This window comes from Podarcis bocagei (genome assembly GCF_964188305.1).
Source record: "Podarcis bocagei genome assembly, chromosome: 10".
NCBI classification, from domain to species: domain Eukaryota; kingdom Metazoa; phylum Chordata; class Lepidosauria; order Squamata; family Lacertidae; genus Podarcis; species Podarcis bocagei.
In genome coordinates, this window is record NC_138135.1 from 51649264 (window position 1) to 51675033 (window position 25770).

The 25770-nt window shown below is 43.7% G+C and overlaps 1 long non-coding RNA gene across 2 annotated transcripts; it reads right to left on the minus strand.

Annotated features, from left to right (window-relative positions):
* Nucleotides 1-3547: 3547 nt before the first annotated feature.
* LOC308596686 lies at nucleotides 3548-25413 on the minus strand. 2 transcript variants are annotated; one of them, XR_014012653.1, is made up of 4 exons: nucleotides 25055-25413; nucleotides 24523-24556; nucleotides 23883-24021; nucleotides 3548-4810 (listed from the first exon to the last, which is right to left on the minus strand). It is a non-coding gene; the product is annotated as an uncharacterized lncRNA (long non-coding RNA). The 2 variants fall into 2 exon arrangements; XR_014012652.1 differs by lacking the exon at nucleotides 24523-24556.
* Between the last annotated feature and the right edge of the window lie 357 nt (nucleotides 25414-25770).

The window sequence follows — 25770 nt, forward strand, 5'->3', positions numbered from 1 at the left end:
GAAGAGCAGGACAGGGTGCAGGCAGGAACAGGCTAGCAAAAACGTTGCTCCCGCAACCTGGGATTTGGGCTGACTGGCTTTTATCTGCCCTGAGGCATAGGGCGGTCCCGGTCCACAGGTGACTCGCCTCTCCTGGCCTGGAGGCCAGCACTCCTCCTGCGAGAACTTAGTTCCCTCCACCTCTCTGCCCTGAGCCTCTGCAGCTCAGGAGAGGCTGGAGGGTTACCGGACCCAGAGGCAACCTCAGCCTCCCCTGACGGGGCTGAGAGTGGAGCACCTGCAGGCAATGGGTCCTCCATCACCTCAGGAGCCAGAGCAGACTCAGCTGGTGCCTGCACCTGAGGATCCAGCACAGGTGAGGACCCTTCAGGCTCAAGCCCCACCCCGGGCTCAGCTGGTTCTGGAGACGGGGACTCCTGTGCAGGATGGGATTCCTCAGGCCATCACACCCTTCAGACAAAGGACATTCTTAACCCTGCCTGGAGAGCCCAGCGGTTGAACCTAGGACCTTCTGTGTGCACATGAGATCCAGGAAGTTTCCCGAGTGTATGGTGGGCCACAAAGCTGTGTAGTCCTGTTTCAGATTTTGGATGCTTCTGTCCTCTTTATTGGTGTTCTGGGCTTCACTTCAAGCTTCTGCAGAAGTTCCTTGATGATCCTACAGATATCGGTCCTGAGGTGTAGGACTACAACCATGTAATATGTGGGAGTTGTCCCATTGCATCAGAATAACACAAGCTTTAGAGACTGAGTCATCATTACAGTTAAGGGGCAGGAAATCCATGCTGTTGTTGTTTATATGAACTGGTTATTTATATAGCTGTATTTTACAGCTCTATAAATGGATATGTGGTTCCTCCCCCTCAATGACTCTGTGTGGTGGATCCAAATATTTAAAGTATTCAAAAAGTGCACCGAGCTGCCTTCTCATTCTTCTGTTTCTGTCTCGAATCTTGGAAATATTACTATTCAGCAATGTTCTCAATTGCTTTCAGGTCACGCAGCACATATAAGCAGACCAGTTCCTTTGACCAAAGAGGAATCTGTGGCCTAACCTCTAGCTGAACTGCGCATGAACCTTCTAGAATTCTAAAATAAGTATGGGAAGTTCTTTCTTTGAAAAAGAAAAGAAAGGGAGAGAAAATAAATTGAATATTCTGGTTCAGCATGCTACAGGAAGTCAAACATTGCTGAAAAATATCCCTCCAAAAGGCTATTCCTGGAGTATTTACTGGACAAGCCAAACCCCAGAAAGTCCTGGAAATCTTTCAAGAAATCCCGCTTGAGTTATTTCTAGTCTCAAGTTCCAGACCAAAGTGGTTTGGATTTGAGCTCCAAAGTTTGAAATCTTATCTGCTCCATTTCTTTCTTTTGAGAACCCTGAACCAAGTAAGTACTCAAAGTACTGTGGCATTTCCTGTAGGAAATCCATGGAATTGGTTCTCACTTCAACCAGTTGTGTGGAAAGTCCCAACAGAATGAGGGTCAGTTCAGGACTCTTGGAACACAACTAACCCTTTGTTTTTACACGGTCAAATTGGGAATGTATATTTCAAAAGTATGGATGAACGAAAAAAGACTGAACATGAAAGACAAGAGCAGATGGTTGGTCTGAGGGGCGTTTTAGTGTTTTGGACATACTATATTTGACCTTAACATGATTTTAGTACCGCAAATGACAGTCAGTTGCAGAGTTGAAAATTCATGAGAATTTGGCTTGAGGTTCTCAAATCCAAACTAAGACATGGAATGATTGTAGGACATCCCTATTTTCATTTGTAGAAATGCTGGAGGGTATGTTCTCAGGACAACACAAAGTTTGCAGAAGTACACACACACACACACACACACACAGAGAGAGAGAGAGAGAGAGAGAGAGAGAGAGAGAGAGAGAGAGAGAGAGAGAGAGAGATTGGGAAAAGAAAAAATAGAGCAACGAAATGGAGTATCATGCAGATGGGCATGACTAGCTGACTGGGACCCTGGAAAGAAGCTCTACTATTAAGGGATGAGAATATACTGCAACATTTTGTTACAAGTCCTTCTGGTTAATTGCAAATTTCAACAGGTTCCAATTAATTCTAAAAAATCCTGGCTCTGTCGGCTTTGATGGCTTTCCAGGATTTGTACGTTCTATACATTTTATTTGCTAGGAGCACTGAATTAATTAAAGTAACTCATAAAACACTCTGAAAAATCTATGTATGGAACTTATTGTATGAGTGCCAAATGCTCATGTTATTCATATCAGCAATGATTTCTGAACAACCTTTAGGGCCAGTAAATATTATACTGTCAGTTACCAATGAGAGGTGGACTCTATGCTTCAGTTGTTTAAGGTTGCCTTCTCATACTCACTTAGCTGGCTGGGAGAAAAGCTCACTGAACCCAATGGGATTTACAGTCGTACCTTGGAAGCTGAACGCCTTGGCTCCCGAACAGATCAGCTCCCGAACGACTGAAACCCGAAAGTGAATGTTCCAGTTTTAAAACAATTTTCAGAAGCAAAACATCTGGCACGGCTTCTGCAGCTTCTGATTGGCTGCAGGACACTCCTGCAGCCAATTGGAAGCCGCACTTTGGTTTTTGAACATTTCCGGGAGTTGAACGGACTCCCGGAAAGCATTCTGTTTGAAAGCCAAGGTACCACTGGACTTCTGAGTTGAGATTATAGAATCCCACTGTTACTCTGTATGGTGCTACAAAGTCTTGTTGCCATAGACTACCCTTTAGGAGGGGCAATTGGATATGTCAATTTCAGTTTCTCTGTTTCTCATTTTCCCCATCTTCATTTCTCCACATCTCCATATAAGTTTCCATTTTTTTGTTTTGTTTTTTAAAATGGAAATTCACCAGCAGTTTAATGCAAAATTCTGTATGCAATTTCCCCTAATATACACTTTTTGCAAATCAATTTCCCCTCATATAATGCATTTTGTATGTTATTTTCACTAATATGTGAATTTATATGTACATGTCGCCATAGTGTGTGCATTTTTGTACACATTACTAGGCTGCAAATTTCAAAGCGCCGCTTTCACTGCTTTTCGGTTTTGGGAAGTGGGAATTAGGAAGGCTTGCCTTTCAATGTGAACCAAATCCAATTTTGTCCCATTTCCACTCTCTGGAAGTTGTTCTTCAACATTCAGGCACACGACCAACAGATGGATGCAGTTTCCGCATGACCAATGGATGGGGAGGCGCCCACAGAACAGTTCAGAGAGGGAACAAATCTGATTGTGTGACACAGCAATGTGTTCTCCTTTCTTTCCTATCAATAGTAATTAAATGACACCACTTTGAGGCCTGAGCAATATCTGATTCCCCCACTTCCTCTCCCTTCTTTTACAACAGCTCCAGAGCTCAGGTGGGCCAGTGCTATTTTCAAAAAACCAGATAGAAAAGGATTGATTTCCTGCCCCCTTTTTCAAGCTATTTCAAGCAAAAAATAAAAAAAATCTAGGATGCATGTGTTGTGAAGTAATTTATCTGTGTAATGTAATCTCTGAGCGAGAACTTACTGACAGTTTGTTCAAGGGCAGTCAAATTGCCTCAAGAGGTTGAAGTCTCTGAGAGGATTTTTAATCACATCCTCCCCCCCCCCAAGCTGGGTAAATTTACACGCGTTTTCATTGTGCCACATAAGGGGCAAGATGGGTGGCAGCTGATTTGAGAAAGGTGGCAGAGAATCATCTTGGTTATCTGAGTTACAGGCAACTAGCACACAGCTGCAGTTGAATGAAATTGCCTAGAAGCAGCAGGATAGTTGAACAAGAACCAGTCCATTCCCTCTTAATATTAGCTAGCTATGTGCAATAACATGATCGCAAAAGTAGGGGTACAATCCATGGGGCAGTTCTCCTTTAAATTAATGAGATTTTGCAAAAGCATGGAGTGGTATTCCACTAAGTTTTACAAACAGTAGACCCACTGAGGTTAATGAACATAACTAAGGTGTTGTTCACATTACTGCATACTGTGGCTCCAGTGTGGTGCCACCACAGTATTTTAAGCTGGGTTCAAACAATGTTACAGTGGTACCTCGGGTTACATACGCTTCAGGTTACAGACTCTGCTAAACCAGAAATAGTACCTGTGGTTAAGAACTTTGCTTCAGGATGAGAACAGAAATCATGTTCCGGCGGCACGGCAGCAGCGGGACGCCCCATTAGCTAAAGTGGTGCTTCAGGTTAAGAACAGTTTCAGGTTAAGAATGGACCTCCGGAACAAATTAAGTACTTAACCTGAGGTACCAGTGTAGTTGCAAACTGTTTGTATCCCGTAGCTTTTAGAGAAATACACCTGTATGATGTGCTTTCCCCCCTCAAAGCAGCTTCCGTTCCATTCCAATATGGAAGCCACATTTCCATTTTGGTGTGAACTGTTTGGGAAGAATTTGTGCATGTACAGATGTCGGCGCATGCACAGATGAAATCTTCACTGAAATGGAGCTTGATGTGGGGAAAGAAATCACTGGGTGAAGACATCCCTGCCCCCAATCTGGTGTGAACTGCAGCAGAAGAAAGCAGGTTAGAAACACAGAGGGAGGAAATGACCTCACAAAGTTCCAATCTTCTAATGTGAAGATACCATAAATTAGGACCATTAATTTTAGCAGCTGAGTAAAACTTAGTTGAATATAAGCCATGGAAAGGACAAAAATGCATCAAGTATTTCAACTGAAGTACTGTGATTATTGGGCTATGGGAATGGCTTCAGCAAAATGTTCATTTTCTCTGTGGAATGCAGCTTCACAGAGGAATTCTTGACATCAGTCTCCCATTCAAATTGAAGACGGGGATCCCGTTTTCTAAATGGGAACAAAGAGAGAACAATTAAACACGACAGCAACAACACTGAAAACCTTTTATAGCACATTATTTAAAGTCAGCAAAACAGAAAGGCCTTTTCCATCCACCCTTGTTGCACTTCAGATATTCCTGCTGTGTGAAACATGGAGCAGAATATCCATCACTGTGTGGAACATAATTTCGTTTCTCGGCTCTGTTTACGGCACTATAACTTATCTTTGCCCAGAATTGTCATGCCATAACAACTTACTTTTCCCTTGGTGTCACTCTCACAAATAGAATGGAGGCCAAGAGGGGGGGAGGGGTGATTAACGGTGCCTATACAGGCAACACCAGAATAACAGATTACCAACCTGATGTGACAAGTGCAAGGTGTTAATTTCAGAGAACGCTGCACCCATGGAAAGAACAGCACTCCTGAGCCCATGTCTCCAGTTGAGTGATGTGAGCACCAGGCATATTGCTGAGAGTAAAGAAACAATAACAATGTCATCGTGTGCCCCTCGTGAGAATTAAATGACATTTATACGAGGTGTGGACAGGGGTTGTTTATTTTTTAGTTTATTTTTAATCTGGAAGAGAAAAGAGTGGCTGAATTATGTCAGTAGCTTTATTTAGGATCCATTACATTACAGTAATTCTCTCAACAGTGTTTTGTTTAATGGAGTGGGTAGATAGCCCAAGCCCTGCTTCCATTCACTTCCACTGAGGGTTTCTATTTGTTACACATTAAGCAGCTACCCAGGTATGCAGGTGTAAAGGCCTGCATGCTTAGCAGAAATGGGAATAGAGCTAGAGAAAGGGTCCAGTGTTTCTACTGAGCTGCAGATACTGATACAAATTGATTGTCATAACTAAGGGGGGAAGCAGAACCATTCCTTTCACTTCTATTGTTAAAAATTATTATTTTTAAAATCATTTTTATTGATTTTCCAATAAGAATCGTCCAATTAATATATCCAATCATAATACTTCAATTAAAATAAAAAAACTAAAATAAAAAAGACCAAATAATTATCCAAATTATATTTATTATGCCCAAATTTTAGAGATTTTTAAAAAGGATAAAAAAATTGGTTTCCAGGTGGAAAAATCAAAATTAGAGACAGAACTACTTGAACCTAAGACGAAAGTGCTTTCAAGAATGTATAACTTGTTGCTTAAATGGAACACTCAAGATGAGACAGTTAAATCAGCCATGATAAAATGGGCACAAGACATTGGGTACAACATTATGTTTGAAGACTGGGAAAGGTTATGGACCACCGGTATGAAATTTACGGCATGTAGTGCCTTAAAAGAAAACATTATGAAAATGATGTACAGGTGGTACATGACCCCAGTCAAACTTGCAAAGATATACCATCTGTCTGATAATAAATGTTGGAAATGTAAGGAGGCTGAAGGAACATTCTTCCACCTCTGGTGGACGTGCCCGAGGGTGAAGGCCTTTTGGGAAATGATTTATAACGAGTTGAAAAAGGTATTTAAGTATACCTTTCATAAGAAACCAGAAGCCTTCCTCCTGGGCATTGTAGGCCAGAGAGTGTTAAAGAAGGATAGAACTTTCTTTTTATATGCAACTACAGCAGCAAGAATCCTCATAGCCAAATACTGGAAGGCACAGGAGCTACCCACGCTGGAAGAATGGCATACGCAACTGATGGACTACATGGAACTAGCCGAAATGACTGGCAGAATCCGAGACCTGGGAGAAGAGGCAGTGGAAGAGGATTGGAAAAAATTTAAAGACTATCTACAAAAACATTATAAGTTATATGAATGTTGAGAATTTGCTAAGTTTTGGGAAAAACATGCTTCAGTATTGAGATTTGAAAATGATGGAAATTAAGTTACGATTGTGAAAAGTTTAAATTTTAGAAACATATAATTAGATGAAAGTACAAAAACGCATGAAACAAGGTATCAATTTGCTGTTTATTTTTTATTGTAAAGAAAACAGGGGATGGAAGATGTGGGGAAGTCCCGTTGATTATGAAAAAAGATCTGGAAAACTGATTTTTCTTGTATTTAACTTTTTCTTTTTTTCTGTAAAACCGCTTTTGTTGTGTTATTGACGATGCATTCTGACCTGGGGAAAAAAGCAAATAAAAATATTATTAAAAAAAAACAAATTATATTTATTAATTTTTTGGAGATCCCCATGGTCTATTTAAAAATTAAATACTCCCCCACCAAGTCTCTTGTAAATATAGTAAAGGTAAAGGGATCCCTGATAGTTACCAGTAAGTCCAGTTGTGAACGACTCTGGGGTTGCGGCACTCATCTCACTTTACAGGTCAAGGGAGCCGGCGTTTGCCTGCTTCCGCAGTTTTTCCGTGTCATGTGGCCAGCATGACTAAGCTGCTTCTGGCAAAGCACACGGAAATGCCATTTACCTTCTTGCCGCAGCGGTACCTATTTATCTACTTGCACTGTGTGCTTTCAAACTGCTAGGTTGGCAGGAGCTGGGACTGAGCAACGGGAGCTCACCCTGTTGTGGGGATTCGAACCACCGACCTTCCGATTGGCAAGTCCAAGCAGCAGAGTGGTTTAAACCACAGCACCACCCACATCCCCTTTCTTCTAAATATATTGCAATATAAAAATGAGAATTCTCTCCCCCCCCCCAAATACAAATACTGCAGCCATGTTTGAATAATTTTTTTTTTTTTAAGGCAGACAATTACGGTTGCATTCTCAGAGCTCCTTTATGCAATAAAAAGGGCATTTTTCATGCAACTTTTTATCCCACTGTACCAGGAAATTGCAGGCAGGGGCTTGCTTAGTTCTCTCTCTCTCTCTCTCTCTCTCTCTCTCTCTCTCTCTCTCTCTCTCACACACACACACACACACACACACACACCTGAAGAATGCTAGCTCTTCTCCCAAAACATTTACATGAGAAGTGGCTCCTCAAGGGAACTTTCCCTCTGTCTGTCCTGATGAACGCCACCTAAAATAGAGCCCAAGTTACTTCCTTCCTCACCAGAAAGTTGCAGCATCTACAGCAGAGGTGCAGAACTAGTGGATTTGACCATTCACTATGGGGACCACTGTTGGATGAGCATCATTCCTGGCCATTGACCTTGCTAGCTAGGGCTGATAGGGGTTGGAATCTAACAACACATGAAGGGCCACAGTTTCTCATCCCTGCACAAAGGGCATCTTCTGGGGCTCTTCTGCCGTTGGAAGCGAGTTGGGTATCAACCAGAGACCACCTTTTTAGCTGCAGCATCTAAATGTTGAAATATCCTCAACAGGAAGAGAACATGACATCTACATCATCATCTTTTCAGAAGCAGGAGACCTTAGACATTTGTAATTATTTTAACATAGCCATTATAAAATTGTGATTATTTTATACTATTTTTTTAATGCTTGTAAACTAACTATAGACCCTCTGTGGCTACGGTAAATGATTTATTAAATACAAACTCCACACAGGACTGCTGGGGTGGTGTGTGTTTTTTTGAAGTGACCTCAAGATTGATTGATGCCCTACCCTTAACGACCAATGGAAAGATCATGCAGAGAAGTGACGAGTGGTTCTAGCAATATGAAAAACAGAACAGAGTGTGAAAGCACAGAAAGAAAATAGAAAGAAGGGGGGAATCCAATACCAACCTAAAAGGGAAGACACAGCCTTTTGAAAACAGGGTTGTAGCATTTGCAGGACTGCCAAAGAAGTGGATTTCCAGTCCTCTGAGAAAGTCTGACCCTTTAGCCTCACACATTTTCTTCTTGGATTGGAAGGGAAAGTCAGCGTTTGGAAATTTTACATTGGAAAAAAAGGCTACTGAAATGTTTTATTACTCCAGTGTGAAAAGGGTAGGACGGCAAGGGTGTTTTTTTTGGGGGGGGGGGTGGATGCATGGGCGGATCTCTGAAAGTTCAAATCTTCTGAAAATGAGTGGCAGTGGCCATTGTTTTCAGAGCCAGGTCTTTGTGAATTGCGCCTCTAAAAATAATCCTATTTATTCTGAACTTACTCACAAACCCAATGTTTGCCTGGATGCATGTGGACTAAAAGCAGGGTGGAGGCATACATGCAAGCCCCACCCAACCCCACCCCACATCGTTCCACACACCAGCTTCTCTCCAGACATTTTCAGATTGAGATGGAAGCTCTGAAAGTGGGATCCTGTGAGTCACCAAACAACTTCTATGGTGCCGAACAATGGCCCTTGGAGGCAGGAGAAGAATCACTGAAGTAAAAGGTAAAAGTAAAAGGTAAAGGACCCCTGGATGGTTAAAGGTAAAGGTAAAGGTACCCCTGGCCGTTAGGTCCAGTCGCAGACGACTCTGAGGTTGCGCGTTCATCTCACTCTATAGGCTGAGGGAGCTAGCGTTTCTCCGCAGACAGCTTCCAGGTCATGTAGCCAGCATGACTAGGCTGCTTCTGGTGAACCAGAGCAGCGCACAGAAACGCCATTTAGCTTCCCACCGGAGCGGTACCTATTTATCTACTTGCACTTGATGAGCTTTTGAACTGCTAGCTGGGCAGGAGCTGGGACCTACAACGGGAGCTCACCCCATGGTGGGGATTCAAACTGCCGACCTTCCAATCGGCAAGCCCTAGGCTCTGTGGTTTAGACCACAGCGCCACCCATGTCCCTCAATCACTGAAGTACAGTTCCTGCAACCCCATCTCCCTGAGCCACTCCAGTAGGATATCATGGCCAACGGTACTGAAAACTATTGAGAGGTCAAAGAGAATGGGCTGAATCAGGGCTGTCTTAAGTATATCTGCCGCCGTGGTGCAAAGATCCCTCTGGCGCCCCCCCCCCCATTTCCCAGAGTTGCTGAGCTTTTTACGGCACTGCCATCAGCTTTGCGGGGCTGGAGGAGGCGGGCAGCAGCTGGAGGGCGGCTCCTCCGGCGGGGAAGAGGAGGAGGCTCTGGGTGCGGCACTGCTTTGGCGTGGCATGGCGGAGGCGGGCGAGGGCAGTGAGCTGATGCTGAGAGGCACTGCGTCCAGCCTCCGCCCCTTCCCTGGCACCCTCCAGAACATGGCGCCCTGGTGCCGTGCGACACTTGCCTCTATGGGCAAGACGCCCCTGGGCTGGATCACACTTCCTCCATCATTCCCAATGGGAAAGGGGAGAGTTATTGTCCAGCAACAGGGTCACAAATTATGCCATCCCAGTTTAAAGATCTCCACCCCACTCCACCCCCTGTCTCTCCTGTGAGCTATTCCAGCGACGAGAAGAAAATTAAAATTAAAGTGACTCCAAATAAGTTCCAAATGAATATATGGCATTTGTTTCCTAATGAATGGAATATTGAAAGTCTTACATTCATTTCTCTACTAGCAATAAATGAAATGAATGCTTCCCAATTGTTTCATTGTCCCACTCATTACCAGACAAAAGCACACCCCTATTGCATATTCCCTCTTTGTACAAATGGCAGACTGTCTAAATCAGCTGCAGCATTCAGCCCACCCTGCTTTATAATTTTATATATCCTAAAAGGGGGCGACTGCACTTTTTGGGGTTGTTGAGGGGTAATGTTGTTCATAGTTAAATGGGAATTAGCAAACTTCTTTTAATTAGGTTTGAAGAAGATTGAGGAAACACAACACACACAGAGAGCTTTTACCCGCGGGCCAGCTTTGAGCCTCTTTCTCCCTTCCCTTGCTTTGCCTCACTCATCACTGGCTCAGACCACTGTGACTTGGTCGGTGGTAAAGACTTGGGCTGGAGCAGTGCACACAAGTAAGCCCCGGGCACCAACAACCTGTGCTACACCACTGGTTTGTATGTGCAGATTTTTTGCATTAGTGCGAATCTGAGGGGACAGAAGAAGAAGAGAAAATTAGTTCAAGAGTCTACTGGAAATAGTTACGAGCACGGCCAGAAGAGAAATGAAAGAATTGAAGAAATAGTGGACACGGAAAGAGGAGCACCTGAAAGTAACAATTGAACCACCCAGCCCCAAAATTGTCTGTGACCCTGAGTGGAGTAGTTTGGAGTCTGGTTTCCAGGGCCAGCCTGCCTATGTGGCAGAACTGCAAGACGGGTTGCTCCTGAAGGAACCCCACCTCTACCTCTGTTGCTGCTTCTGCTTCTGCGTGGCTCAGGTATTTTAATTATTTTTTTATATTTTTCAGTTTTATACATTTCACTAAGTTTACAGTCATTTTAACATTTCAGAGTTGACTTCCTTCCCCCTCCTTCTGCGGTTCCTTGAATTTATTTTTAATATCTTCAGCATATTGAAATTAACTTAATTTGACCATTTATTCACCTTCTTTAAATATATACTCTTATAAAACTGCAGGTTATTATAATAATCCTGCCAGTGCTCGATTTCTTATTCTTCCAGTAAGTTTCGCCATTTCTGCATATTCCATCAGTTTTTGTATCCATTCTTCCTTTCCTGGGACTTCTGCTTCCATTTTGGGGCAAGTAGCACTCTTGCCTCTGTAATAGCGTACATAAATAAATTCCTATATAGTTTAGGTAGTTCTGTCCCTATAATTCCCAGAAGAAAAGCTTCTGATTTTTTTTACATTATTTTCAACATCATTTTCAGTTCATTATACAGTATATCATTTCCCATGCGTGGCCCAGGTAAGGAAGGCTTTGGCGAGGGTAGCACCTTCCCATTTCTCCTCAGGCAGCAAAATTCCTTCCCTACCGATTTCCCTCAATTTACTAGATTACCCCCATTCAGAAAAACCCAGATTTACAAGGGGAAAGCTTCAAGACTGGCATTGTTTGAAGGCAATGTCATGTGGACTATGCTATTAATTGAGAGGGCAAACACACAGTAAACTCTAGTGTGGACAACCTCTTAGAATTCATCCCTGCATTGCTACATATGATCTCTTGCTCCGCTTACAGCAGGCCTGGTACAGCCTCCAGGTATAGGGCGGTATATAATTTCAATAAAAACAAACAAACAACCTGCATGTGATTTACATTTGCAGGATGAAGTACAGTGGTACCTCGGGTTACAAACACCTCGGGCTACAGACTCCGCTAACCTGGAAGTAGTACCTCAGGTTAAGGACTTTACCTCAGGATGAGAACAGAAATCGCGCAACAGCGGCAGTGGGAGGCCCCATTAGCTAAAGTGGTACCTCAGGTTAAGAACGGTTTCAGGTTAAGAACGGACCTCTGGAACGAATTAAGTTCATAACCCAAGGTACCACTGTAAAGGCAAAAGCAGGGCACAAATGCAAAACTATTACTAAATAAATAAGCAAATCAATAATTTTATTCACATCCATTTGCAAAGCATTTTATTTTTTTAATTGAGATCTATGCAATTTCTCTGGTGGTGAAATTTCATTGCCTTCAGCTTCAGAAGGCTGCCAAGCCCATCATAATATTTTATATGTTTGATTGACGCTTCCCCCCCACCCCAGCCTCTTTTTTCCAGCCTTTGGTTGATTTGCCTCTACGTTCACCTGGAAACACCTGAAGTTTTAAAACGAAGGCCTGACAGTGAAGCAAACCAACTCAAATACCTTGTTCAGCACCTGGAGATGAATCAAAATACTTTCCCCCCTCCCCTTGTAAAAGATCAGGTGTGCCAGGAGCTGGGTGCCTCCAGGGCCAGTGCTGAATGATCAGCAAAGTAGAAATATAGATGCTTTGACAAAAACACCATTTGCTGTGTCCTTGCCAATGGCAGCTATAGGGTTTGTGCCAAGGGAGGGGAACCGCAGGCTCAAGGGATGAATGCAGCTTTCCGGGCCTCCCTATATGGCCTCCAGGATTCTCCATAGTCAATGCCCGCTTCCTAGGGCACACCCCAAACTGCACAAGGACATTCTCTGTGGTAGCCCCTAAGTTGTGGAATTCCATCCCCCCCAGAGGCAGACCCTCCAAGTGTCCCTATTTTCCAGGAACAGTCCCAGATTTACAGAAGCCGCCCCAGTTTCTGATCTGATTCCAGAATGTTCCACTTTTCCTTTCCTTTCCTTTCCTTTTACAGTTTTATTTTGATTTTCAAAAATTAATTACATATTTGTTTCCCCCAATTTTTTTTAACAAATGTAAACTTCCCATTCACCCCTCCATGGTTTCCTTGTTTCCCCTTTATCCAGACATCCTTATTTTCATTTGAGAAATGTTGGAGGGTATGGAGTTATACAACTCCCAAGCCAAGGAGATAAGTAACTATACAACTTTTAGAAGTCATTTGAAAGCAGCCCTGTATAAGGGTGATTTTCAATGTTTAATATTTTATTATGTTTTTATATATGTTAGAAGACACCCAAAGTGGCTGGGAAAAACCATTCAGATGGGTGGAGTGCAAATAATGAAACTGTTGTAGTAGTAGTTATTGAGTAGGACATCCCTAGTTTCATCAGAAAAATGTTGGAGGGAATGCGACCAGTCTACTGGGCCCTCTCTCCCTGTTGCTGAGCTTTGAGCAGCCACTCTCTGCCTCCATTGCTGGTGGAGAAGTGGGTTGGCGTGAATTGTGAGCTGGAACCAGATGCTCTGGAACAAGTTAGGACCAATGAATGACCAAGGATGCAGGAGCGCTCCTAGAAGGATCAAATGGTCAGCCTAGGTGGGTGGAGTCAGTCTTCTGGAGTCTTCACTGAGAAGCCTTCCACCTGCAGTTCAGTGATTCACCACATGGGGCAGCCTCATGCTGAGCAGCCTGCCAGCTCTTGACATCTCCTCCACCCTTCCACCAGTTATAGTCTGTTTGGTGTTAAGACAATTCCCAAGATTTCCTGAAGTGGAAGGCTGTCCTAAGCACTGTGATAATAGAGTGAAAGCTCTAATTTCTAAGAGCACCATCACCTGTAGATCAAATGAGCTGAGTTGCTTCACTCTTCTTTGATCTCTTTCAGAAACATTTGGATATGACACAAAGCCAGGATCATGACATTATATTATCTTTGGGCTCTAACTTGCTCAAATACAGTGAGCTTCGAAAAAGCATCGATACAAGACAAAGAAAAGGGGTGGGGAAGAGAGAAGTGGAAAGTGTTTGGGTGGTGTCGGCTTGGAACGAACCTTAGGTAGGCTTCCAAAAAAAAATACAAAAAGCTAAAGACATGAGGATTAAGCATTTGCATTACCAACTGGTTTAGGCAACCACCACTTTAAGCCTCATGTGTGAAAATGCCTTTTGGCAAAGAATCTTGAAACAGCTCGAAACCATTGGCTTAGGCAGTCACAAACTGTCTTGCTGTAATTATCCGCCTATGAGATCTGATGCTAGAAAGCAGGCGTGTTAAACATTCCAAGATTGGCTTTGTGGTACAATGTGTGCCTGGCTATGAAGAAAGCCCTGCCTTCCCATTGAGTTTTCTGCAAAGGCCAGCCTGGCCACCTCACTTCATTCAATCCCCTTACTGCCCAAGAATACAGTGGTACCTCCGGTTACATACACTTCAGGTTACATACGCTTCAGGTTACAGACTCCGCTAACCCAGAAATAGTACCTCGGGTTAAGAACTTTGCTTCAGGATGAGAACAGAAATCGTGCTCCGGTGGCGCAGCAGCAGCAGGAGGAGGCCCCATTAGCTAAAGTGGTGCTTCAGGTTAAGAACAGTTTCAGGTTAAGAACAGACCTCCAGAACGAATTAAGTACTTAACCCGAGGTACCACTGTAGTGGCAGAATGACCCCAGCAGTGAGGAACCTCCAGTCTATAGGCCAGACCTCCCTGTTTGAGCTGCAAGTCTGTTTCTGTCAAGCCACGCCCACCTGCCTTTAACCTGAGGCAATGTGGTCCAATGGGGCAAATGGGGAACCACCGCACCAGCCTCCACCTTAATTCATCCAAGCCCACCTGCTTTCTTGCTTATAACCAGTCCAGAGGTTGGCTCTGGCCATCTGCTTCCTTCTCTATAGTCTCAGCATTGCTCTTCTAAAACTTGCCAGAGGAGAATGGGGACAAAATGATAAAGAGTTGGCTCTGCCCACTGTAGGTTCTGACTCCACCTACTGCTAGGCTTTATGCATTCTACCTCCCCCCCCCCACCATGTCCCAGTGGACACCTGCCACCACTGACCTGAGGCAAGATGCAACATGGGGTGTGGTGCAGGATTGATTTCAAGCTGTGATGGCAAAAATGGCTCACCTGACATGATTGTGGCATGAGGTAGTTGACAGGTGGGATCCAGCCAATGGATCTAGCCTGCTAGCTAGATCCAGTTTCCCATCCCTGCTCTAGATGTCCTAAAATAACCTGTCTAGAAAATGCAACATGTATCTAGTAGGGTAGGAATAGCACAAGGTGGACCCTCAAGGTGACCCTAACCATTGGCCAGGGCTGATGGGGGATATTGCCCAACAACAGTTGGAGAGCAGCACATTGGCCACCAGGATCTAGAGCAATTTCCCCCAAACTTGAGTCTCCAGCTGTTTTTGGACTGCAACTCCCATCATCTCTGATCATCGGTCTTGCTAGCTAGGAATGATAGGAGTTGTAGTCCAAAAACAGCCGGAGACCCAAGTTTGAGAAACCCTGATCTAGAGGCTTCTCACTGTTGCTTACAGCTGTGAGGGTGGAAAGACTGAGGAGTTCAATCCTGAACTCACCAAAAAGTAAGCCAAATTCTATTCAGAGAGTCTTTCTACACGCTTAGAGAGTGCACTGTATTTCTGCTGTGGAGGAACCGGAAGGAAGTGAAGGAACTGGAAGAGAAGGGAAACTAAAAACAACAGAATTAAAAAGAAAGGTGTGCTTTGTGTCTTAATTTCTACCTTAGCTCCCCAGACGTATCCTTTACACCAAGCGAGGGACAGTGCTGGCTTAGTGCTAAAGCTTTTCTTCAGCTAACCGGCAGCTAGCTGATGAAGTTTATATTGTCCACAAACCTAGACACTTTATATTAATTAACCTTTCCCAAATTTATGAGCTGAACATTTTAGCACATCCTCTGAGGTGTACTACTAACTAAAACATACTGAAAATTAATCGCAATGTTTTTAGTATTCTGCCCCCCCCCTTCTCCTTCCCGTCTAATAAACCATTTCAAATGTCAGTTCATGGTTAAGAAATTGGCAGCCTTCTTTCAGTAGACTGAGTGGCTCCATTGAAAACACCGAGATAGAATAAACAGTGAAACGATTTTGTGAAAACAAAAATAAAAAATCACATTTAATGTCTTTGTTCTTGCCTCTGAAGGAATGGCCTGTGTGTACTAAAGACTTCCAGTCAGCCCTCAGATTTTAATAGAAAAAAGTAACAAAGACCTTCATCAGGCTGGAGCAAATAATGAAAATGAGACGCAAATATCACACATGGGTTATTCCTGAATTCTTTTGGCTCATCTGGCGCATTTCAGCTATTATTTCCCATCCATAATAGAACTCTTGGAAAGGTGGATGTTTTTTGGCAAAGCTAATGCTAATAAGATTTAATGTCTTATTGCTGTGGCGACCTGCTTCCCTATAAAGAGTCTACCTGAGTCTGGCGAATATTTGACAAGTGTTATTATTAGCCACTGTGCTTTGGTACTTTGCTGGGACATATTAGTCCAGTAGTTCCCAAACTTTTTGGGGCCACCACCCCTTTAGTTCAATAAACCCATTCCCAGCGCCCTCTACCCTACGCTATATGAAGCATTATTCGGAATAGCAGTTTGCACAACCCACTAAGGAAGATGATAACACAATAAAATTCGACGTGGTAACAATTTGAAACAGCCACCCAGAGTGGCTGGGGCAACCCAGTCAGATGGACCAGGTATAAATATTTTTATTTATTATTTTGCTTCCAGCAAATATAAAAACACCATAAAACACTGAACATCATCATCATCACCACATACATTCAAAATCCAATTAAAACTAATAAGTGTGATTAAGGCAACTAAATTAATGAACTTGATCCAGTCATCCCAGCTTTTCAAAATCTAATAGCCACTTATACCTACAACTTGCCCCTAATGTCCTCTTGTCTCTTAGTGCTCCTCCTGGGTACCCTTACCATCTCCAGGGGTGGGACCAGCCGCTTTGGGAACTGCTATATTAGTCTATTATAGGGTAAAGGTAAAGGTACCCCTGACCATTAGGTCCAGTCGTGGACGACTCTGAGGTTGTGGCGCTCATCTCGCTCTATAGCCCGAGGGAGCCGGCGTTTGTCCGCAGACAGCTTCCGGGTTATGTGGCAAGCATGACTAAGCCGCTTCCGGCGAACCAGAGCAGTGCACGGAAACACCATTTACCTTCCCGCCGGAGCGGTACCTACTTGCACTTTGATGTGCTTTCAAACTGCTAGGTTGGCAGGAGCAGGGATTGAGAAACGGGGGCTCACCCCGTCGAAGGAATTCGAACCACCACCCTTCTGATCGGCAAGCCCTAGGCTCTGTGGTTTAGACCACAGCGCCACCCGCGTCCCCCTATTATATGGTATAGAGTCTTGAACTCCAGGCCTTCAACCTGGTCTGATACTTTTTATTGGTGCCCAGTTCTGTCTCCCCTTTGAGACGGGGGGGGGGGGCGGTATCATGTGCATGGTATAATACCCCAGTGCTATTTTTCTAGAAAAAGAGGGTGTCGAAACTCACCCTGAACACCTCCCTTATTCTCTTATAAAAAAGGTAAAAAAGGTAAAGGATCCCTGGATGGTTAAGTTCAGTCAAAGGCGACTCTGGGGTTGTGGCCCTCATCTTGCTTCAGGCCGAGGAAACTGGCGTTTGTCCACAGACAGCTTTCCGGGTCATGTGGCCAGCATAACTAAACCACTTCTGGCGCAACGGGACACTGTGACGGAAACCAGAGCACACGCAAATGCCGTTTACCTTCCTGCTGCAGTGGTATCTATTTATCTACTTGAACTGCTTTCGAACTACTAGGTTGGCAGGAGCTGGGACAGAGCAATGGGAGCTCACTCCGTCATGGGGATTCAAACCGTTGACCTTCTGATCGGCAAGCCCAAGAGGCTCAGTGGTTTAGATCACAGTGCCACCTGCATCCCTGTTCTGTTAGAATGACAGTGGTGCCCACCTGAGAGGTGCCAGAACTTAGTTCAGGTGAGTTCCAGCTGGAAAAAAGCCCTGTAATATCCTGTGAGAACATGATGTTGGTCTAGACGGGCTATTGGCCTTATGTCCTTTGTATGTTCTTATGTCTTGCCTCATTGGTCTACCTCTATTCCATTACATACTATTACTTTGAGCAAGAGTGGTTTAATTTTTCTCTATCAGTACAATTCTATTATGCTTACTCAGAAGTAAATCTTGCTGTTTTGGGGCTTACGCTCAGCCAAGTACACAAAGCATCACAGCCAAGAGCACAAACCGCTGCAAACATCTCTTGAACCTATCCCATTGAACTGAATGATCTTGTGCAATCTCTATTTTATGTTATTTTTTAAAATGTGGCCAGGGAATTTCCTGGTGAATTTTGGCCTAAAGCAATAGGATTGAGCTATAAGATGTTACATGCTCAACTGTACTACAGCTCAGTAGTTTTCCGCCGGGAGAAATAAAAACCTTTTGTCTTGCAAAGAAGCACAATATTGGCAATTACAGATTCCTGGGTGACAAACGCAGAGCAGCATAAATAAGGCGGATAGTGGCAGTTGCTATAGCTGCAAATTAGACTAGTAAATCAAAGGGAATCTGCAAGAATTTCATTTGGAGAAAAGCAGCAAGTAAGCAAATTGTTCTGTGAGTTAACAGTTCAGGGGGGTGGGTGGGTGGGGTGGAATTGTGACATTTGTCACGTCTGATTTCCTTAAAAATACTTTTAGGAAGCTTGCCATTGATTTATCATGGTGTCATTAAGGAGCTCATGGTGCATTTGTCAAACGACGATAATGAAAGATGCTAGTTGCACTTGTAGCTACTTTCTGTCTTTTACAATAGTCCTAATATTAACCTTGAGATTTCCACAGTTGGCAGATAAATGGATAGTTCAACAACTTGCTATGTTTAAAAGATGCATTAAGCAATGCCTGTTTATAGGAATAGAGATATACACTAATAAATCTGGCTGCTCCAGAGAAGCTCTTCCTAATATACTCACAATATATGAGAGATATGATGCTGTCCTATTCACAAAATGTTGGCTTCATTCAGATTGCGAGGTAAGCAAAGTTGGGGAGGTCCAACTTTGTTTCTATCCAGGACAATAGGAGCATCTCTGAGGTGCTCAGATGTCAGACAAATAAGTTAGACTGACCTGAGAGACATTATAGGGACCTCTCTCACAGTGGGGAGCAGCCTGTGGCCATCTTAATCTGTGATGTGCAGGCTTGAGTCCTACAAGTTGGTGGCCTACAACCCCTATCCACACCCGCCATTTTAACCAGTGATATGATGGAAGATGGAATCCAATAACATCTGGGGGCCCAAGGTTGAAGAACACTGATCTAGTTGCTGCTGGACTCCAACTCACATCAGCCTATACCACTTGCCATGCAATCTGGGATTGATGGGAGTTCAACAGTATCTGGAGGGCCACAGGTTCCCCAGGTTTGTTATCACCGTGGTTGACTGGTGTCCATTAGGAGCACTAGGTTAGAAGGCAAGACAGAGTAGGTGGAGCCAGAACCAGCAAAATTACTGTTCCTATCCTACTCCCTACTGAGATGGAGGTGGAGGAAGCTGACAGGCCATGCTACAACATGGACCAGTTGCAAATAAGGCAGGAAGGGGCTTGCTAAGAGCCGGCAGAGGTTGGTGAGGCAGTGCCCTGTTTGCTCTAAATGGACCACCCCCACCTGAGCTAGTCTAGTCTATTGTTGAGAACAATTTGGTTTGTAGCTATAGATAATCTCACCAAAGCTTCTTTGGCCAGATCTGAGTAGTGATGCACAGCCTGAAAGTTAGGGCAATATAAGCTCCAATTGTAGGCAATGCTCGCAAGATTCCATCTGAAGAGCCATTTGCAGCTGCTTCCTAAACTTTTTCCATTGGCCCTGGAGCATGGAACCTAGTGCTTTTGCTGTCCTGTAGTTTATCAGGTACAGTGGTACCTCGGGTTAAGAACTTAATTCGTTCTGGAGGTCCGTTCTTAACCCGAAACTGTTCTTAACCTGAGGTACCACTTTAGCTAATGGGGCCTCCTGCTGCTGCTGCACCACCGCCGCACAATTTCTGTTCTCATCCTGAAGCCAAGGTACTATTTCTGGGTTAGCGGAGTCTGTAACCTGAAGCGTCTGTAACTCGAGGTACCACTGTATTGGTGTTGATGGCATGCAGAGCAGAATATTACTTAGCTCATTTATTTTTTCTTTCTTTATTAAAATATTTTTTTAACTCATTTCCTGCCCTTTCCCTACAACATGGGAACCACAAGGCAAATAATAAAAGGGAAAATAAAATAAAAAGATAATGAAATAATATAATCCAATTATTGTTCTTTTTTTCATAAAAGAAGAACAGCAGCAGGGGTCCCCATCATAGTTTATGTTTCCAGATCCTACTTATCTTAATAGCATGCATTTAACTATAGGGTTGCCATATTTTGAAAAGTGAAAATCCGGGCACCAAAGTTGCTGAGCTCTTTTATTTTTGGCCACATCATAGCACTACTTGGCAACCAAGGCAAGGGCAGCTGCCGCTGAGAACTGCCTAAGCTCCCTCTCCTCACATAACTTTCTTTTCCTTTTTTTTCTTTCCCAGGTTCTGCCTCGGCATCCTGCTGATTCCCTGCAACAGCCACGGCTGCAACACACAGTTTGGAAAGCTCTGCACTAGGTTAAAGGGTGCATAAAAATGCCTCTGTTTGTGAAAACAAAGAAAAATACATTATATCAGGGGAAGCTCTTTGCAAAAATAATCCCATGTGTATTGGGCAAAATTGCAAACCAAAATTACATAGAAAAGTATGTACATCAAGATACACTTGTGCTAAATGTTAAAGAATTTGCATAAGGACTTAAACAAATAAACTGATGTAGAATGATGAAAAGCTGATGTTAAGACTGGAAAAATGAGAAACAGAGTGGAACTGAAGATTTGCCCAGCCCTACAGAAGGCCTAGTGTATGTGTCTTTAACAGGTAGTAAGCTGGTAAAGTAGAGTATGGGACGCAGGTGGTGCAGTGGGTTAACCCACAGAGCCTAGGACTTGCCGATCAGAAGGTTGGCGGTTCGAATCCCTGCGACGGGGTGAGCTCCCATTGCTCGGTCCCTGCTCCTGCCAACCTAGCAGTTCAAAAGCACATCAAGGTGCAAGTAGATAAATAGGTACCGCTCCGGCGGGAAGGTAAACGGTGTTTCCGTGCACTGCTTTGGTTTGCCAGAAGTGGCTTAGTCATGCTGGCCACATGACCCGAAAGCTGTACGCCGGCTCCCTTGGCCAATAAAGCGAGATGAGCGCTGCAACCCCAGAGTCGGTCACGATTGGACCTAATGGTCAGGGGTCCCTTTACCTTTACTTTACAGAAGGCCCAGTGTATGTGTTTTTAACAGATAGTAAGCTGGTAAAGTAGAGTATGCTATTCCAAACTAGCGAAAATTAAAGTAATCCATTCAAAAACAAACAAACAAATGCTTTTTAATAAACTTTGCAAATGAAACACAGAGTGTGGATAAGCATTTTTAATTGACTATGTTCTTATGCAGTAGAATTTCCTATGTTTCAGATGAAAATCTCTTGTGGCACATCTCTATTACCTTGGTATAAGTAAGTACGATGATTAAGACAAGGTGGTTTGGGGGTGGATAAAACACACATGAACACTTTCCCCTTATATGTGGAACAGGTATGCCATTTACTGGAAGGAGATTTTCCATGCATGATGTATCAGAGAGGTGAGGAGGCTGGAAAAAGCTTTATGTTAAACTCAATGCTGTGATTGTCTTGCCTGTAACATGATCACTTTTTATAATGAATCAGAGAAGTCTTTCCTGTGTGCCTGTACTTTTCTTTTTTTAAACAGTGCTCTAGCTACCAGTGGGAAGTGCCTTCTTATTTTCAGTTTATTTTTTAATTTTTTTTTTAAAAATAATATTTATTACTTTTCCACTTATTTTCAGTTTAACTACCTAAGAAGTATTAATATTTGTGGCTGGATTGGAACACACTGCCTGCATACTACTGCAGGGCTAGATTCTAGATTCATTGCCTCTTAAACTGATTCATTTCTTTTTCTGCTTCCACACATTCTCATTTCAAGATCCTTGTTTAAAGCATGGGAATGTGTCATAAATGACACAGATTGCACATCACCTGTGAATTAAGTTTATTTGACTGCTTATCTCCTGATTTCTAAAGCATCATTCTTTACCACTGACCACTTGAAGTCAGAAGCAAGCTTCTTTTACTTTCAGGTCTTTCATATGTGAACCTTGCTTACAGGCCCCTGGACCTTTCTCTTAACACAATATTTTGCGTGAGTTAGCATGAAATTTTGTAGCTCAGTGGCGGCCATCTTGGTGCCCTTAGCTGCCTCAGGTTGCTAACTTGTTTGTTGTAAAGGTGATGTTTCCCCTTCGCAGTAACACTCCGGCACAATCAGCATGATATTTACAGTCTTTATTACATATATACAAGAACAGCTACAGTTCAGCATTATGCGCCCGAACCCATCGAGTCCGATTCAGGGAGTGGCTTTCTATGATTCCCGCGCCAACAAAGTAGGCGTGGGAATCACACGAGACATCTTTGATCCTTATGTTTCATTTCCCTCCTTGTCTGTGCTGATGCGAAAGCCCCCTCCCTTCCTGAGTCGGAGCTTCCTTCCCGAGCCCTCAGGTGGTTGCAGGGCTCCTCAGCATCCCTGAGCCCCTGCCCTCCCTGAGTGCTCTCCGCTCCCTGTTCTGCCTCTCCTGTCCATTGCTCCTCAGAATCCTCCCTGACGTTTGTGAATATGTTTGGGCACAAATGCTAGCGCAATTGTGTATGCAGCAAACATATTTTTGTGCAAAAGGATAAGTAAGGGTCGAGGACAGGACAGCGGGGAATATTGGGAACATAAAGGACATCTTCAGAAAATGAGAGAGTGCCTTAGTTGTAAGCAGGGATGCTATAGGTACAAATCCATGGCTTCAGTTTTACTCCTTCTCTGAGCTTTACCTTCCCTCACTTTATGTGGTCTTTAACTTGTCCAGTCTTTCTAGAACCTATGCTTCAAACAGTTGTAGTTGTTGTTGTTGTTGTTGTTACTAGAATTTACAGTGGTACCTCAGATTACAGACACTTCAGGTTACAGTCTCCACTAACCCAGAAATAGTACCTCGGGTTAAGAACTTTGCTTCAGGATGAGAACAGAAATCGCATGGCAGCAGCGGGAGGCCTCATTAGCTAAAGTGGTACCTCAGGTTAAGAACAGTTTCAGGTTAAGAACGGACCTCCAGAATGAATAAAGTTCTTAATCTGAGGTACCACTGTATATACTGCCCTATTCCCCAGGGTCTCAGAGCAGTTCAAAGAATAAAATCAAGATATAAAACCACAAAATACATAATAAGAATAAAACCAACAACCCAATAACCCCCCCCCCCAAAAAAAACACATTTTAAAAGGGTAAAGGATGTCAATCAGGTCAACCAAAGGCCTGGTTAAAAAGGAACATTTTTACCTGGCACCTAAAGGTGTATAATGAAGGTGCCAGATGGACTTCCCTGGGGAGAGCATTCCACAGATGGGGAGACACTGCAGAAAAGGCCCGCTCTCGTGTTACCACCCTCTGAACCTCTCGAGGAGGAGACACACGAAGGAGGGCTTCAGAAGATGATTTTAGGGTCAGGGTAGGTTCATATGGGATGCGGGTCACACTGTGGGTTAAACCACAGAGCTTAGGACTTGCCGATCAGAAGGTCGGCGGTTCGAATCCCCGCGACGGGGTGAGCTCCCGTTGCTTGGTGCCTGCTCCTGCCAACCTAGCAGTTCGAAAGCACGTCAAAGTGCAAGTAGAGAAATAGGTACCGCTCCGGCGGGAAGGTAAACGGCGTTTCCATGTGCTGCTCTGGTTTTCCAGAAGTGGCTTAGTCATGCTGGCCACATGACCCGGAAGCTGTACACCGGCTCCCTTGGCCAATAAAGCGAGATGAGCACCGCAACCCCAAAGTCGGTCACGACTGGACCTAATGGTCAGGGGTCCCTTTACCTTTACCTTAGGTTCATATGGGAAGAGGCATTGCGGTCCTGAGCCGTTTAAGGCTTTATAGGTCAAAACCAGATATGCTTACCTGACCTTCTGGCAAATGGTTGTTGCCTGATCAAGTTGTAATAGTTGAAACAGAGAAAAAAAGCCTGGTTGTCCCTCTTGCAGACTCATCCAGCAATCTCCTCCTCAGGACCTTAACCTCAAAATTACCTGTACTTGGCCTGCAGGGTAGGGGGGACAATGATCGATTAGAATGTACCTCAGCGTGGGATAGATGGACAAAAACTGGGAACTTTTTCAAATTTTGTGATTGACAATTTGTCATCTAACCACATTTCAAATCTCTGTAAACATATGCTTCAGATCTACGGTGCAAAAGAAACTAGTCTAGAGTTGTAATATGTAAAAGGGAGGCAATTAGTATCATCAAGAACCGTTCATGCCCCCCACTGTATATGCAGCCAGCAGTTTCTGAAAAAACAAATCTATTGGCTTGCTTTTTCAATTGCTCTTTCTTCTCAATGTGCAACCTATTGGAACATGAAGTTTCATTAGCTTTCTGTTCTGCTTACTGCCAGAACTCCTGTGTTTGTTAAAGGCCTGAAGCAAGATGTACCAAGAGGCTTGCAAATTTCAGGTAGAAATGGTTTTATTATTCCACTGCTGAGAATCTGCTTCATAATATTCAGAATTGTTATCTTAAATATGCACGTGGTCACTACCTTGCTGAAGCCAAGGTCTGGGTCTGGTCAGCGCCTGTATGGGGAACAATAAGTATAGATTTCCATGATGGATGAAAAATGGGATATAATTGTAAATGCATCAATAATTTTCACTGGGTAAGTATAGACTGTAACTCTCTAGATGAACTGAATCGTATTGCAGGAAAGCATTTTACTGATGCAACAGTGTAGTCTTATCTACTTAGAAGTAAGCCCCATTAAATTAATGAGCCTTACTCTCAGGTTGTTGTTGTTATTTAGACTTGTAAGTCACAAAGGTCTCCAAGTCACACTACATTGTAAGTTGTCAGTATAGGATCATAACTTAAATCGGGTTTAAAGGCTTTGTGTGCCACCTGTTCTGTTATTTAGGTTAACAATGTCAAGTAAATACAAGATGCTGCGTTGTTTTCCAATTTTAAAATACCGTATATAAATAGTTTTCTCCCAGACTGCTCTTTTAAGCTAATGATTTCCAGATGAATACATATTGCACTTCTTCTCGGGGTGAAACAAACAACTTGGAAATTACCTTCCTTTCTCAATTTGGTTTTGACCTTCTGAGCCATGCACGATGTTTTGCTGTGGCTCTAAGCCACCATTTTGTGCTGGGGAGGAATACAGAGGCTGTGTTTCTGGATGTAAAATCCGGCAATGACTTGCCTGGTGGAATTCAGTGAGATGTCCCTGGCACCCGGTGCAAAGCCTTGATTGCTGGTGATATTATCCGTGCTCCATTTCTGTCTGCCAGCTCTCCTCCCTCGCTATTGGATCCTGCTTGCGGGTCTCTCTGCTTTACCCCCGCTTTTGGGTCTTTTGCAGGAGCTGCCAAGCTTCTGTCAGAGGCGAGGCGGAGACTGGCACAGTACTAAAGGGAGACATAACGAGCCTCGATTTAGCAAGCAGATTGGTGCAATGTGTCTAGAATCAAGCACGAGGCGGCGTGGTGAAATGGCTGCAAGCCTGAACAAAGACAGCATTCGGTTGTACATATGGTGTTGCTGAACAATTCAAGGAAGTCAGTCTCGCATCTCCCTCCCTCCATGAAAAAGTGCCGAAACCACAAAAGCCACATTTCCGCAGCAAGCGGACCCATGTGCCTTGGAAATGTGCGGCGCAAACCTGGACCTGTTTTCTCAGAACTATGACCCACTGTGTCGACTGGGGCCTACGCCCAACCAAGTGTCATAGCACCGCACCTTCTGTTTCCTCACACAAACACAGCCTTGCCTCCAAATTATCCTGGGA